The sequence below is a fragment of the Hoplias malabaricus genome, unplaced genomic scaffold, assembly GCF_029633855.1.
Source record: "Hoplias malabaricus isolate fHopMal1 unplaced genomic scaffold, fHopMal1.hap1 scaffold_52, whole genome shotgun sequence".
In the NCBI taxonomy this organism is placed as follows: Eukaryota; Metazoa; Chordata; class Actinopteri; order Characiformes; family Erythrinidae; genus Hoplias; species Hoplias malabaricus.
In genome coordinates, this window is record NW_027100972.1 from 177,618 (window position 1) to 187,006 (window position 9,389).

Below are 9,389 nucleotides of genomic sequence, written 5' to 3' on the forward strand. Positions count from 1 at the left end.
GCCTGCCACGCGGGAGGCCCGGGTTCGATTCCCGGCCAATGCAAAACAGCAGTTTTAAGCCAGGTGTAAATTTAAGAGTCACAAATTACGTTAGCTACATGAACGAGTATGGATCAATCAGTGTTCTACTGTCATACATGCAAAATATTTACTCGTTATTTTGGCCTAGGCTCACTTTGGTCAAGCATTGGTGGTTCAGTGGTAGAATTCTCGCCTGCTACGCGGGAGGCCCGGGTTCGAGTCCCGGCCAATGCAAAACAGCAGTTTTAAGCCAGGTGTAAATTGAAGAGTCACAAATTACGTTAGCTACATGAACGAGTATGGATCAATCAGTGTTCTACTGTCATACACGCAAAATATTTGCTCGTCATTGTGGCTTAGGCTCACTCCAGCTTTCGGTCAAGCATTGGTGGTTCAGTGGTAGAATTCTCGCCTGCTACGCGGGAGGCCCGGGTTCGATTCCCGGCCAATGCAAAACAGCAGTTTTAAGCCAGGTGTAAATTGAAGAGTCACAAATTACGTTAGCTACATGAACGAGTATGGATCAATCAGTGTTCTACTGTCATACATGCAAAATATTTACTCGTCATTTTGGCCTAGGCTCACTTTGGTCAAGCATTGGTGGTTCAGTGGTAGAATTCTCGCCTGCCACGCGGGAGGCCCGGGTTCGATTCCCGGCCAATGCAAAACAGCAGTTTTAAGCCAGGTGTAAATTGAAGAGTCACAAATTACGTTAGCTACATGAACGAGTATGGATCAATCAGTGTTCTACTGTCATACACGCAAAATATTTGCTCGTCATTGTGGCTTAGGCTCACTCCAGCTTTCGGTCAAGCATTGGTGGTTCAGTGGTAGAATTCTCGCCTGCTACGCGGGAGGCCCGGGTTCGGTTCCCGGCCAATGCAAAACAGCAGTTTTAAGCCAGGTGTAAATTGAAGAGTCACAAATTACGTTAGCTACATGAACGAGTATGGATCAATCAGTGTTCTACTGTCATACACGCAAAATATTTGCTCGTCATTGTGGCTTAGGCTCACTCCAGCTTTCGGTCAAGCATTGGTGGTTCAGTGGTAGAATTCTCGCCTGCCACGCGGGAGGCCCGGGTTCGATTCCCGGCCAATGCAAAACAGCAGTTTTAAGCCAGGTGTAAATTTAAGAGTCACAAATTACGTTAGCTACATGAACGAGTATGGATCAATCAGTGTTCTACTGTCATACATGCAAAATATTTACTCGTTATTTTGGCCTAGGCTCACTTTGGTCAAGCATTGGTGGTTCAGTGGTAGAATTCTCGCCTGCCACGCGGGAGGCCCGGGTTCGATTCCCGGCCAATGCAAAACAGCAGTTTTAAGCCAGGTGTAAATTGAAGAGTCACAAATTACGTTAGCTACATGAACGAGTATTGATCAATCAGTGTTCTACTGTCATACACGCAAAATATTTGCTCGTCATTGTGGCTTAGGCTCACTCCAGCTTTCGGTCAAGCATTGGTGGTTCAGTGGTAGAATTCTCGCCTGCCACGCGGGAGGCCCGGGTTCGATTCCCGGCCAATGCAAAACAGCAATTTTAAGCCAGGTGTAAATTGAAGAGTCACAAATTACGTTAGCTGCATGAACGAGTATGGATCAATCAGTGTTCTACTGTCATACATGCAAAATATTTACTCGTTATTTTGGCGTAGGCTCACTTTGGTCAAGCATTGGTGGTTCAGTGGTAGAATTCTAGCCTGCCACGCGGGAGGCCCGGGTTCGATTCCCGGCCAATGCAAAACAGCAGTTTTAAGCCAGGTGTAAATTGAAGAGTCACAAATTACGTTAGCTACATGAACGAGTATTGATCAATCAGTGTTCTACTGTCATACACGCAAAATATTTGCTCGTCATTGTGGCTTAGGCTCACTCCAGCTTTCGGTCAAGCATTGGTGGGTCAGTGGTAGAATTCTCGCCTGCCACGCGGGAGGCCCGGGTTCGATTCCCGGCCAATGCAAAACAGCAGTTTTAAGCCAGGTGTAAATTTAAGAGTCACAAATTACGTTAGCTACATGAACGAGTATGGATCAATCAGTGTTCTACTGTCATACATGCAAAATATTTACTCGTTATTTTGGCCTAGGCTCACTTTGGTCAAGCATTGGTGGTTCAGTGGTAGAATTCTCGCCTGCTACGCGGGAGGCCCGGGTTCGAGTCCCGGCCAATGCAAAACAGCAGTTTTAAGCCAGGTGTAAATTGAAGAGTCACAAATTACGTTAGCTACATGAACGAGTATGGATCAATCAGTGTTCTACTGTCATACACGCAAAATATTTGCTCGTCATTGTGGCTTAGGCTCACTCCAGCTTTCGGTCAAGCATTGGTGGTTCAGTGGTAGAATTCTCGCCTGCTACGCGGGAGGCCCGGGTTCGATTCCCGGCCAATGCAAAACAGCAGTTTTAAGCCAGGTGTAAATTGAAGAGTCACAAATTACGTTAGCTACATGAACGAGTATGGATCAATCAGTGTTCTACTGTCATACATGCAAAATATTTACTCGTCATTTTGGCCTAGGCTCACTTTGGTCAAGCATTGGTGGTTCAGTGGTAGAATTCTCGCCTGCCACGCGGGAGGCCCGGGTTCGATTCCCGGCCAATGCAAAACAGCAGTTTTAAGCCAGGTGTAAATTGAAGAGTCACAAATTACGTTAGCTACATGAACGAGTATGGATCAATCAGTGTTCTACTGTCATACACGCAAAATATTTGCTCGTCATTGTGGCTTAGGCTCACTCCAGCTTTCGGTCAAGCATTGGTGGTTCAGTGGTAGAATTCTCGCCTGCTACGCGGGAGGCCCGGGTTCGGTTCCCGGCCAATGCAAAACAGCAGTTTTAAGCCAGGTGTAAATTGAAGAGTCACAAATTACGTTAGCTACATGAACGAGTATGGATCAATCAGTGTTCTACTGTCATACACGCAAAATATTTGCTCGTCATTGTGGCTTAGGCTCACTCCAGCTTTCGGTCAAGCATTGGTGGTTCAGTGGTAGAATTCTCGCCTGCCACGCGGGAGGCCCGGGTTCGATTCCCGGCCAATGCAAAACAGCAGTTTTAAGCCAGGTGTAAATTTAAGAGTCACAAATTACGTTAGCTACATGAACGAGTATGGATCAATCAGTGTTCTACTGTCATACATGCAAAATATTTACTCGTTATTTTGGCCTAGGCTCACTTTGGTCAAGCATTGGTGGTTCAGTGGTAGAATTCTCGCCTGCCACGCGGGAGGCCCGGGTTCGATTCCCGGCCAATGCAAAACAGCAGGTTTAAGCCAGGTGTAAATTGAAGAGTCACAAATTACGTTAGCTACATGAACGAGTATTGATCAATCAGTGTTCTACTGTCATACACGCAAAATATTTGCTCGTCATTGTGGCATAGGCTCACTCCAGCTTTCGGTCAAGCATTGGTGGTTCAGTGGTAGAATTCTCGCCTGCCACGCGGGAGGCCCGGGTTCGATTCCCGGCCAATGCAAAACAGCAATTTTAAGCCAGGTGTAAATTGAAGAGTCACAAATTACGTTAGCTGCATGAACGAGTATGGATCAATCAGTGTTCTACTGTCATACATGCAAAATATTTACTCGTTATTTTGGCGTAGGCTCACTTTGGTCAAGCATTGGTGGTTCAGTGGTAGAATTCTAGCCTGCCACGCGGGAGGCCCGGGTTCGATTCCCGGCCAATGCAAAACAGCAGTTTTAAGCCAGGTGTAAATTGAAGAGTCACAAATTACGTTAGCTACATGAACGAGTATTGATCAATCAGTGTTCTACTGTCATACACGCAAAATATTTGCTCGTCATTGTGGCTTAGGCTCACTCCAGCTTTCGGTCAAGCATTGGTGGGTCAGTGGTAGAATTCTCGCCTGCCACGCGGGAGGCCCGGGTTCGATTCCCGGCCAATGCAAAACAGCAGTTTTAAGCCAGGTGTAAATTTAAGAGTCACAAATTACGTTAGCTACATGAACGAGTATGGATCAATCAGTGTTCTACTGTCATACATGCAAAATATTTACTCGTCATTGTGGCTTAGGCTCACTCCAGCTTTCGGTCAAGCATTGGTGGTTCAGTGGTAGAATTCTAGCCTGCCACGCGGGAGGCCCGGGTTCGATTCCCGGCCAATGCAAAACAGCAGTTTTAAGCCAGGTGTAAATTGAAGAGTCACAAATTACGTTAGCTACATGAACGAGTATTGATCAATCAGTGTTCTACTGTCATACACGCAAAATATTTGCTCGTCATTGTGGCTTAGGCTCACTCCAGCTTTCGGTCAAGCATTGGTGGTTCAGTGGTAGAATTCTCGCCTGCCACGCGGGAGGCCCGGGTTCGATTCCCGGCCAATGCAAAACAGCAGTTTTAAGCCAGGTGTAAATTTAAGAGTCACAAATTACGTTAGCTACATGAACGAGTATGGATCAATCAGTGTTCTACTGTCATACATGCAAAATATTTACTCGTTATTTTGGCCTAGGCTCACTTTGGTCAAGCATTGGTGGTTCAGTGGTAGAATTCTAGCCTGCCACGCGGGAGGCCCGGGTTCGATTCCCGGCCAATGCAAAACAGCAGTTTTAAGCCAGGTGTAAATTGAAGAGTCACAAATTACGTTAGCTACATGAACGAGTATTGATCAATCAGTGTTCTAATGTCATACACGCAAAATATTTGCTCGTCATTGTGGCTTAGGCTCACTCCAGCTTTCGGTCGAGCATTGGTGGTTCAGTGGTAGAATTCTCGCCTGCCACGCGGGAGGCCCGGGTTCGATTCCCGGCCAATGCAAAACAGCAGTTTTAAGCCAGGTGTAAATTGAAGAGTCACAAATTACGTTAGCTACATGAACGAGTATTGATCAATCAGTGTTCTACTGTCATACACGCAAAATATTTGCTCGTCATTGTGGCTTAGGCTCACTCCAGCTTTCGGTCAAGCATTGGTGGTTCAGTGGTAGAATTCTAGCCTGCCACGCGGGAGGCCCGGGTTCGATTCCCGGCCAATGCAAAACAGCAGTTTTAAGCCAGGTGTAAATTGAAGAGTCACAAATTACGTTAGCTACATGAACGAGTATTGATCAATCAGTGTTCTACTGTCATACACGCAAAATATTTGCTCGTCATTGTGGCTTAGGCTCACTCCAGCTTTCGGTCAAGCATTGGTGGTTCAGTGGTAGAATTCTCGCCTGCCACGCGGGAGGCCCGGGTTCGATTCCCGGCCAATGCAAAACAGCAGTTTTAAGCCAGGTGTAAATTTAAGAGTCACAAATTACGTTAGCTACATGAACGAGTATGGATCAATCAGTGTTCTACTGTCATACATGCAAAATATTTACTCGTTATTTTGGCCTAGGCTCACTTTGGTCAAGCATTGGTGGTTCAGTGGTAGAATTCTAGCCTGCCACGCGGGAGGCCCGGGTTCGATTCCCGGCCAATGCAAAACAGCAGTTTTAAGCCAGGTGTAAATTGAAGAGTCACAAATTACGTTAGCTACATGAACGAGTATTGATCAATCAGTGTTCTAATGTCATACACGCAAAATATTTGCTCGTCATTGTGGCTTAGGCTCACTCCAGCTTTCGGTCGAGCATTGGTGGTTCAGTGGTAGAATTCTCGCCTGCCACGCGGGAGGCCCGGGTTCGATTCCCGGCCAATGCAAAACAGCAGTTTTAAGCCAGGTGTAAATTGAAGAGTCACAAATTACGTTAGCTACATGAACGAGTATTGATCAATCAGTGTTCTACTGTCATACACGCAAAATATTTGCTCGTCATTGTGGCTTAGGCTCACTCCAGCTTTCGGTCAAGCATTGGTGGTTCAGTGGTAGAATTCTAGCCTGCCACGCGGGAGGCCCGGGTTCGATTCCCGGCCAATGCAAAACAGCAGTTTTAAGCCAGGTGTAAATTGAAGAGTCACAAATTACGTTAGCTACATGAACGAGTATTGATCAATCAGTGTTCTACTGTCATACACGCAAAATATTTGCTCGTCATTGTGGCTTAGGCTCACTCCAGCTTTCGGTCAAGCATTGGTGGTTCAGTGGTAGAATTCTCGCCTGCCACGCGGGAGGCCCGGGTTCGATTCCCGGCCAATGCAAAACAGCAGTTTTAAGCCAGGTGTAAATTTAAGAGTCACAAATTACGTTAGCTACATGAACGAGTATGGATCAATCAGTGTTCTACTGTCATACATGCAAAATATTTACTCGTTATTTTGGCCTAGGCTCACTTTGGTCAAGCATTGGTGGTTCAGTGGTAGAATTCTAGCCTGCCACGCGGGAGGCCCGGGTTCGATTCCCGGCCAATGCAAAACAGCAGTTTTAAGCCAGGTGTAAATTGAAGAGTCACAAATTACGTTAGCTACATGAACGAGTATTGATCAATCAGTGTTCTACTGTCATACACGCAAAATATTTGCTCGTCATTGTGGCTTAGGCTCACTCCAGCTTTCGGTCAAGCATTGGTGGTTCAGTGGTAGAATTCTCGCCTGCCACGCGGGAGGCCCGGGTTCGATTCCCGGCCAATGCAAAACAGCAATTTTAAGCCAGGTGTAAATTGAAGAGTCACAAATTACGTTAGCTGCATGAACGAGTATGGATCAATCAGTGTTCTACTGTCATACATGCAAAATATTTACTCGTCATTGTGGCTTAGGCTCACTCCAGCTTTCAGTCAAGCATTGGTGGTTCAGTGGTAGAATTCTAGCCTGCCACGCGGGAGGCCCGGGTTCGATTCCCGGCCAATGCAAAACAGCAGTTTTAAGCCAGGTGTAAATTGAAGAGTCACAAATTACGTTAGCTACATGAACGAGTATTGATCAATCAGTGTTCTACTGTCATACACGCAAAATATTTGCTCGTCATTGTGGCTTAGGCTCACTCCAGCTTTCGGTCAAGCATTGGTGGTTCAGTGGTAGAATTCTCGCCTGCCACGCGGGAGGCCCGGGTTTGATTCCCGGCCAATGCAAAACAGCAGTTTTAAGCCAGGTGTAAATTTAAGAGTCACAAATTACGTTAGCTACATGAACGAGTATGGATCAATCAGTGTTCTACTGTCATACATGCAAAATATTTACTCGTTATTTTGGCCTAGGCTCACTTTGGTCAAGCATTGGTGGTTCAGTGGTAGAATTCTAGCCTGCCACGCGGGAGGCCCGGGTTCGATTCCCGGCCAATGCAAAACAGCAGTTTTAAGCCAGGTGTAAATTGAAGAGTCACAAATTACGTTAGCTACATGAACGAGTATTGATCAATCAGTGTTCTAATGTCATACACGCAAAATATTTGCTCGTCATTGTGGCTTAGGCTCACTCCAGCTTTCGGTCGAGCATTGGTGGTTCAGTGGTAGAATTCTCGCCTGCCACGCGGGAGGCCCGGGTTCGATTCCCGGCCAATGCAAAACAGCAGTTTTAAGCCAGGTGTAAATTGAAGAGTCACAAATTACGTTAGCTACATGAACGAGTATTGATCAATCAGTGTTCTACTGTCATACACGCAAAATATTTGCTCGTCATTGTGGCTTAGGCTCACTCCAGCTTTCGGTCGAGCATTGGTGGTTCAGTGGTAGAATTCTCGCCTGCCACGCGGGAGGCCCGGGTTCGATTCCCGGCCAATGCAAAACAGCAGTTTTAAGCCAGGTGTAAATTGAAGAGTCACAAATTACGTTAGCTACATGAACGAGTATTGATCAATCAGTGTTCTACTGTCATACACGCAAAATATTTGCTCGTCATTGTGGCTTAGGCTCACTCCAGCTTTCGGTCAAGCATTGGTGGTTCAGTGGTAGAATTCTCGCCTGCCACGCGGGAGGCCCGGGTTCGATTCCCGGCCAATGCAAAACAGCAATTTTAAGCCAGGTGTAAATTGAAGAGTCACAAATTACGTTAGCTGCATGAACGAGTATGGATCAATCAGTGTTCTACTGTCATACATGCAAAATATTTACTCGTCATTGTGGCTTAGGCTCACTCCAGCTTTCGGTCAAGCATTGGTGGTTCAGTGGTAGAATTCTAGCCTGCCACGCGGGAGGCCCGGGTTCGATTCCCGGCCAATGCAAAACAGCAGTTTTAAGCCAGGTGTAAATTGAAGAGTCACAAATTACGTTAGCTACATGAACGAGTATTGATCAATCAGTGTTCTACTGTCATACACGCAAAATATTTGCTCGTCATTGTGGCTTAGGCTCACTCCAGCTTTCGGTCAAGCATTGGTGGTTCAGTGGTAGAATTCTCGCCTGCCACGCGGGAGGCCCGGGTTCGATTCCCGGCCAATGCAAAACAGCAGTTTTAAGCCAGGTGTAAATTTAAGAGTCACAAATTATGTTAGCTACATGAACGAGTATGGATCAATCAGTGTTCTACTGTCATACATGCAAAATATTTACTCGTTATTTTGGCCTAGGCTCACTTTGGTCAAGCATTGGTGGTTCAGTGGTAGAATTCTAGCCTGCCACGCGGGAGGCCCGGGTTCGATTCCCGGCCAATGCAAAACAGCAGTTTTAAGCCAGGTGTAAATTGAAGAGTCACAAATTACGTTAGCTACATGAACGAGTATTGATCAATCAGTGTTCTAATGTCATACACGCAAAATATTTGCTCGTCATTGTGGCTTAGGCTCACTCCAGCTTTCGGTCGAGCATTGGTGGTTCAGTGGTAGAATTCTCGCCTGCCACGCGGGAGGCCCGGGTTCGATTCCCGGCCAATCCAAAACAGCAGTTTTAAGCCAGGTGTAAATTGAAGAGTCACAAATTACGTTAGCTACAAGAACGAGTATGGATCAATCAGTGTTCTACTGTCATACATGCAAAATATTTACTCGTCATTTTGGCCTAGGCTCACTTTGGTCAAGCATTGGTGGTTCAGTGGTAGAATTCTCGCCTGCCACGCGGGAGGCCCGGGTTCGATTCCCGGCCAATGCAAAACAGCAGTTTTAAGCCAGGTGTAAATTGAAGAGTCACAAATTACGTTAGCTACATGAACGAGTATGGATCAATCAGTGTTCTACTGTCATACATGCAAAATATTTACTCGTCATTTTGGCCTAGGCTCACTTTGGTCAAGCATTGGTGGTTCAGTGGTAGAATTCTCGCCTGCCACGCGGGAGGCCCGGGTTCGATTCCCGGCCAATGCAAAACAGCAGTTTTAAGCCAGGTGTAAATTGAAGAGTCACAAATTACGTTAGCTACATGAACGAGTATGGATCAATCAGTGTTCTACTGTCATACACGCAAAATATTTGCTCGTCATTGTGGCTTAGGCTCACTCCAGCTTTCGGTCAAGCATTGGTGGTTCAGTGGTAGAATTCTCGCCTGCTACGCGGGAGGCCCGGGTTCGGTTCCCGGCCAATGCAAAACAGCAGTTTTAAGCCAGGTGTAAATTGAAGA

The 9,389-nt window shown here is 46.4% G+C and overlaps 27 non-coding genes across 27 annotated transcripts; all 27 read left to right on the top strand.

The window, feature by feature from the left end:
• Window positions 1–184: 184 nt before the first annotated feature.
• On the top strand, window positions 185–255 carry trnas-gcu (transfer RNA serine (anticodon GCU)). Its single transcript has one exon. It is a non-coding gene; the product is annotated as a tRNA-Ser (tRNA).
• Window positions 256–403: 148 nt separating this feature from the next.
• Window positions 404–474, top strand: trnas-gcu (transfer RNA serine (anticodon GCU)). Its single transcript has one exon. It is a non-coding gene; the product is annotated as a tRNA-Ser (tRNA).
• Window positions 475–615: 141 nt separating this feature from the next.
• trnag-gcc (transfer RNA glycine (anticodon GCC)) lies at window positions 616–686 on the top strand. Its single transcript has one exon. It is a non-coding gene; the product is annotated as a tRNA-Gly (tRNA).
• A 148-nt stretch (window positions 687–834) lies between these two features.
• Window positions 835–905, top strand: trnas-gcu (transfer RNA serine (anticodon GCU)). Its single transcript has one exon. It is a non-coding gene; the product is annotated as a tRNA-Ser (tRNA).
• Window positions 906–1,053: 148 nt separating this feature from the next.
• On the top strand, window positions 1,054–1,124 carry trnag-gcc (transfer RNA glycine (anticodon GCC)). Its single transcript has one exon. It is a non-coding gene; the product is annotated as a tRNA-Gly (tRNA).
• Window positions 1,125–1,265: 141 nt separating this feature from the next.
• Window positions 1,266–1,336, top strand: trnag-gcc (transfer RNA glycine (anticodon GCC)). The gene has a single exon. It is a non-coding gene; the product is annotated as a tRNA-Gly (tRNA).
• A 148-nt stretch (window positions 1,337–1,484) lies between these two features.
• Window positions 1,485–1,555, top strand: trnag-gcc (transfer RNA glycine (anticodon GCC)). Its single transcript has one exon. It is a non-coding gene; the product is annotated as a tRNA-Gly (tRNA).
• A 572-nt stretch (window positions 1,556–2,127) lies between these two features.
• trnas-gcu (transfer RNA serine (anticodon GCU)) lies at window positions 2,128–2,198 on the top strand. The gene has a single exon. It is a non-coding gene; the product is annotated as a tRNA-Ser (tRNA).
• Window positions 2,199–2,346: 148 nt separating this feature from the next.
• Window positions 2,347–2,417, top strand: trnas-gcu (transfer RNA serine (anticodon GCU)). The gene has a single exon. It is a non-coding gene; the product is annotated as a tRNA-Ser (tRNA).
• Window positions 2,418–2,558: 141 nt separating this feature from the next.
• On the top strand, window positions 2,559–2,629 carry trnag-gcc (transfer RNA glycine (anticodon GCC)). The gene has a single exon. It is a non-coding gene; the product is annotated as a tRNA-Gly (tRNA).
• A 148-nt stretch (window positions 2,630–2,777) lies between these two features.
• On the top strand, window positions 2,778–2,848 carry trnas-gcu (transfer RNA serine (anticodon GCU)). The gene has a single exon. It is a non-coding gene; the product is annotated as a tRNA-Ser (tRNA).
• A 148-nt stretch (window positions 2,849–2,996) lies between these two features.
• Window positions 2,997–3,067, top strand: trnag-gcc (transfer RNA glycine (anticodon GCC)). The gene has a single exon. It is a non-coding gene; the product is annotated as a tRNA-Gly (tRNA).
• Window positions 3,068–3,208: 141 nt separating this feature from the next.
• On the top strand, window positions 3,209–3,279 carry trnag-gcc (transfer RNA glycine (anticodon GCC)). Its single transcript has one exon. It is a non-coding gene; the product is annotated as a tRNA-Gly (tRNA).
• Window positions 3,280–3,427: 148 nt separating this feature from the next.
• trnag-gcc (transfer RNA glycine (anticodon GCC)) lies at window positions 3,428–3,498 on the top strand. Its single transcript has one exon. It is a non-coding gene; the product is annotated as a tRNA-Gly (tRNA).
• A 798-nt stretch (window positions 3,499–4,296) lies between these two features.
• On the top strand, window positions 4,297–4,367 carry trnag-gcc (transfer RNA glycine (anticodon GCC)). Its single transcript has one exon. It is a non-coding gene; the product is annotated as a tRNA-Gly (tRNA).
• A 360-nt stretch (window positions 4,368–4,727) lies between these two features.
• Window positions 4,728–4,798, top strand: trnag-gcc (transfer RNA glycine (anticodon GCC)). The gene has a single exon. It is a non-coding gene; the product is annotated as a tRNA-Gly (tRNA).
• Window positions 4,799–5,165: 367 nt separating this feature from the next.
• On the top strand, window positions 5,166–5,236 carry trnag-gcc (transfer RNA glycine (anticodon GCC)). The gene has a single exon. It is a non-coding gene; the product is annotated as a tRNA-Gly (tRNA).
• Window positions 5,237–5,596: 360 nt separating this feature from the next.
• On the top strand, window positions 5,597–5,667 carry trnag-gcc (transfer RNA glycine (anticodon GCC)). Its single transcript has one exon. It is a non-coding gene; the product is annotated as a tRNA-Gly (tRNA).
• Window positions 5,668–6,034: 367 nt separating this feature from the next.
• trnag-gcc (transfer RNA glycine (anticodon GCC)) lies at window positions 6,035–6,105 on the top strand. The gene has a single exon. It is a non-coding gene; the product is annotated as a tRNA-Gly (tRNA).
• A 360-nt stretch (window positions 6,106–6,465) lies between these two features.
• trnag-gcc (transfer RNA glycine (anticodon GCC)) lies at window positions 6,466–6,536 on the top strand. Its single transcript has one exon. It is a non-coding gene; the product is annotated as a tRNA-Gly (tRNA).
• Window positions 6,537–7,334: 798 nt separating this feature from the next.
• trnag-gcc (transfer RNA glycine (anticodon GCC)) lies at window positions 7,335–7,405 on the top strand. Its single transcript has one exon. It is a non-coding gene; the product is annotated as a tRNA-Gly (tRNA).
• A 148-nt stretch (window positions 7,406–7,553) lies between these two features.
• On the top strand, window positions 7,554–7,624 carry trnag-gcc (transfer RNA glycine (anticodon GCC)). The gene has a single exon. It is a non-coding gene; the product is annotated as a tRNA-Gly (tRNA).
• A 148-nt stretch (window positions 7,625–7,772) lies between these two features.
• Window positions 7,773–7,843, top strand: trnag-gcc (transfer RNA glycine (anticodon GCC)). The gene has a single exon. It is a non-coding gene; the product is annotated as a tRNA-Gly (tRNA).
• Window positions 7,844–8,210: 367 nt separating this feature from the next.
• trnag-gcc (transfer RNA glycine (anticodon GCC)) lies at window positions 8,211–8,281 on the top strand. The gene has a single exon. It is a non-coding gene; the product is annotated as a tRNA-Gly (tRNA).
• A 572-nt stretch (window positions 8,282–8,853) lies between these two features.
• On the top strand, window positions 8,854–8,924 carry trnag-gcc (transfer RNA glycine (anticodon GCC)). Its single transcript has one exon. It is a non-coding gene; the product is annotated as a tRNA-Gly (tRNA).
• Window positions 8,925–9,065: 141 nt separating this feature from the next.
• On the top strand, window positions 9,066–9,136 carry trnag-gcc (transfer RNA glycine (anticodon GCC)). The gene has a single exon. It is a non-coding gene; the product is annotated as a tRNA-Gly (tRNA).
• A 148-nt stretch (window positions 9,137–9,284) lies between these two features.
• trnas-gcu (transfer RNA serine (anticodon GCU)) lies at window positions 9,285–9,355 on the top strand. Its single transcript has one exon. It is a non-coding gene; the product is annotated as a tRNA-Ser (tRNA).
• Window positions 9,356–9,389: the final 34 nt, after the last annotated feature.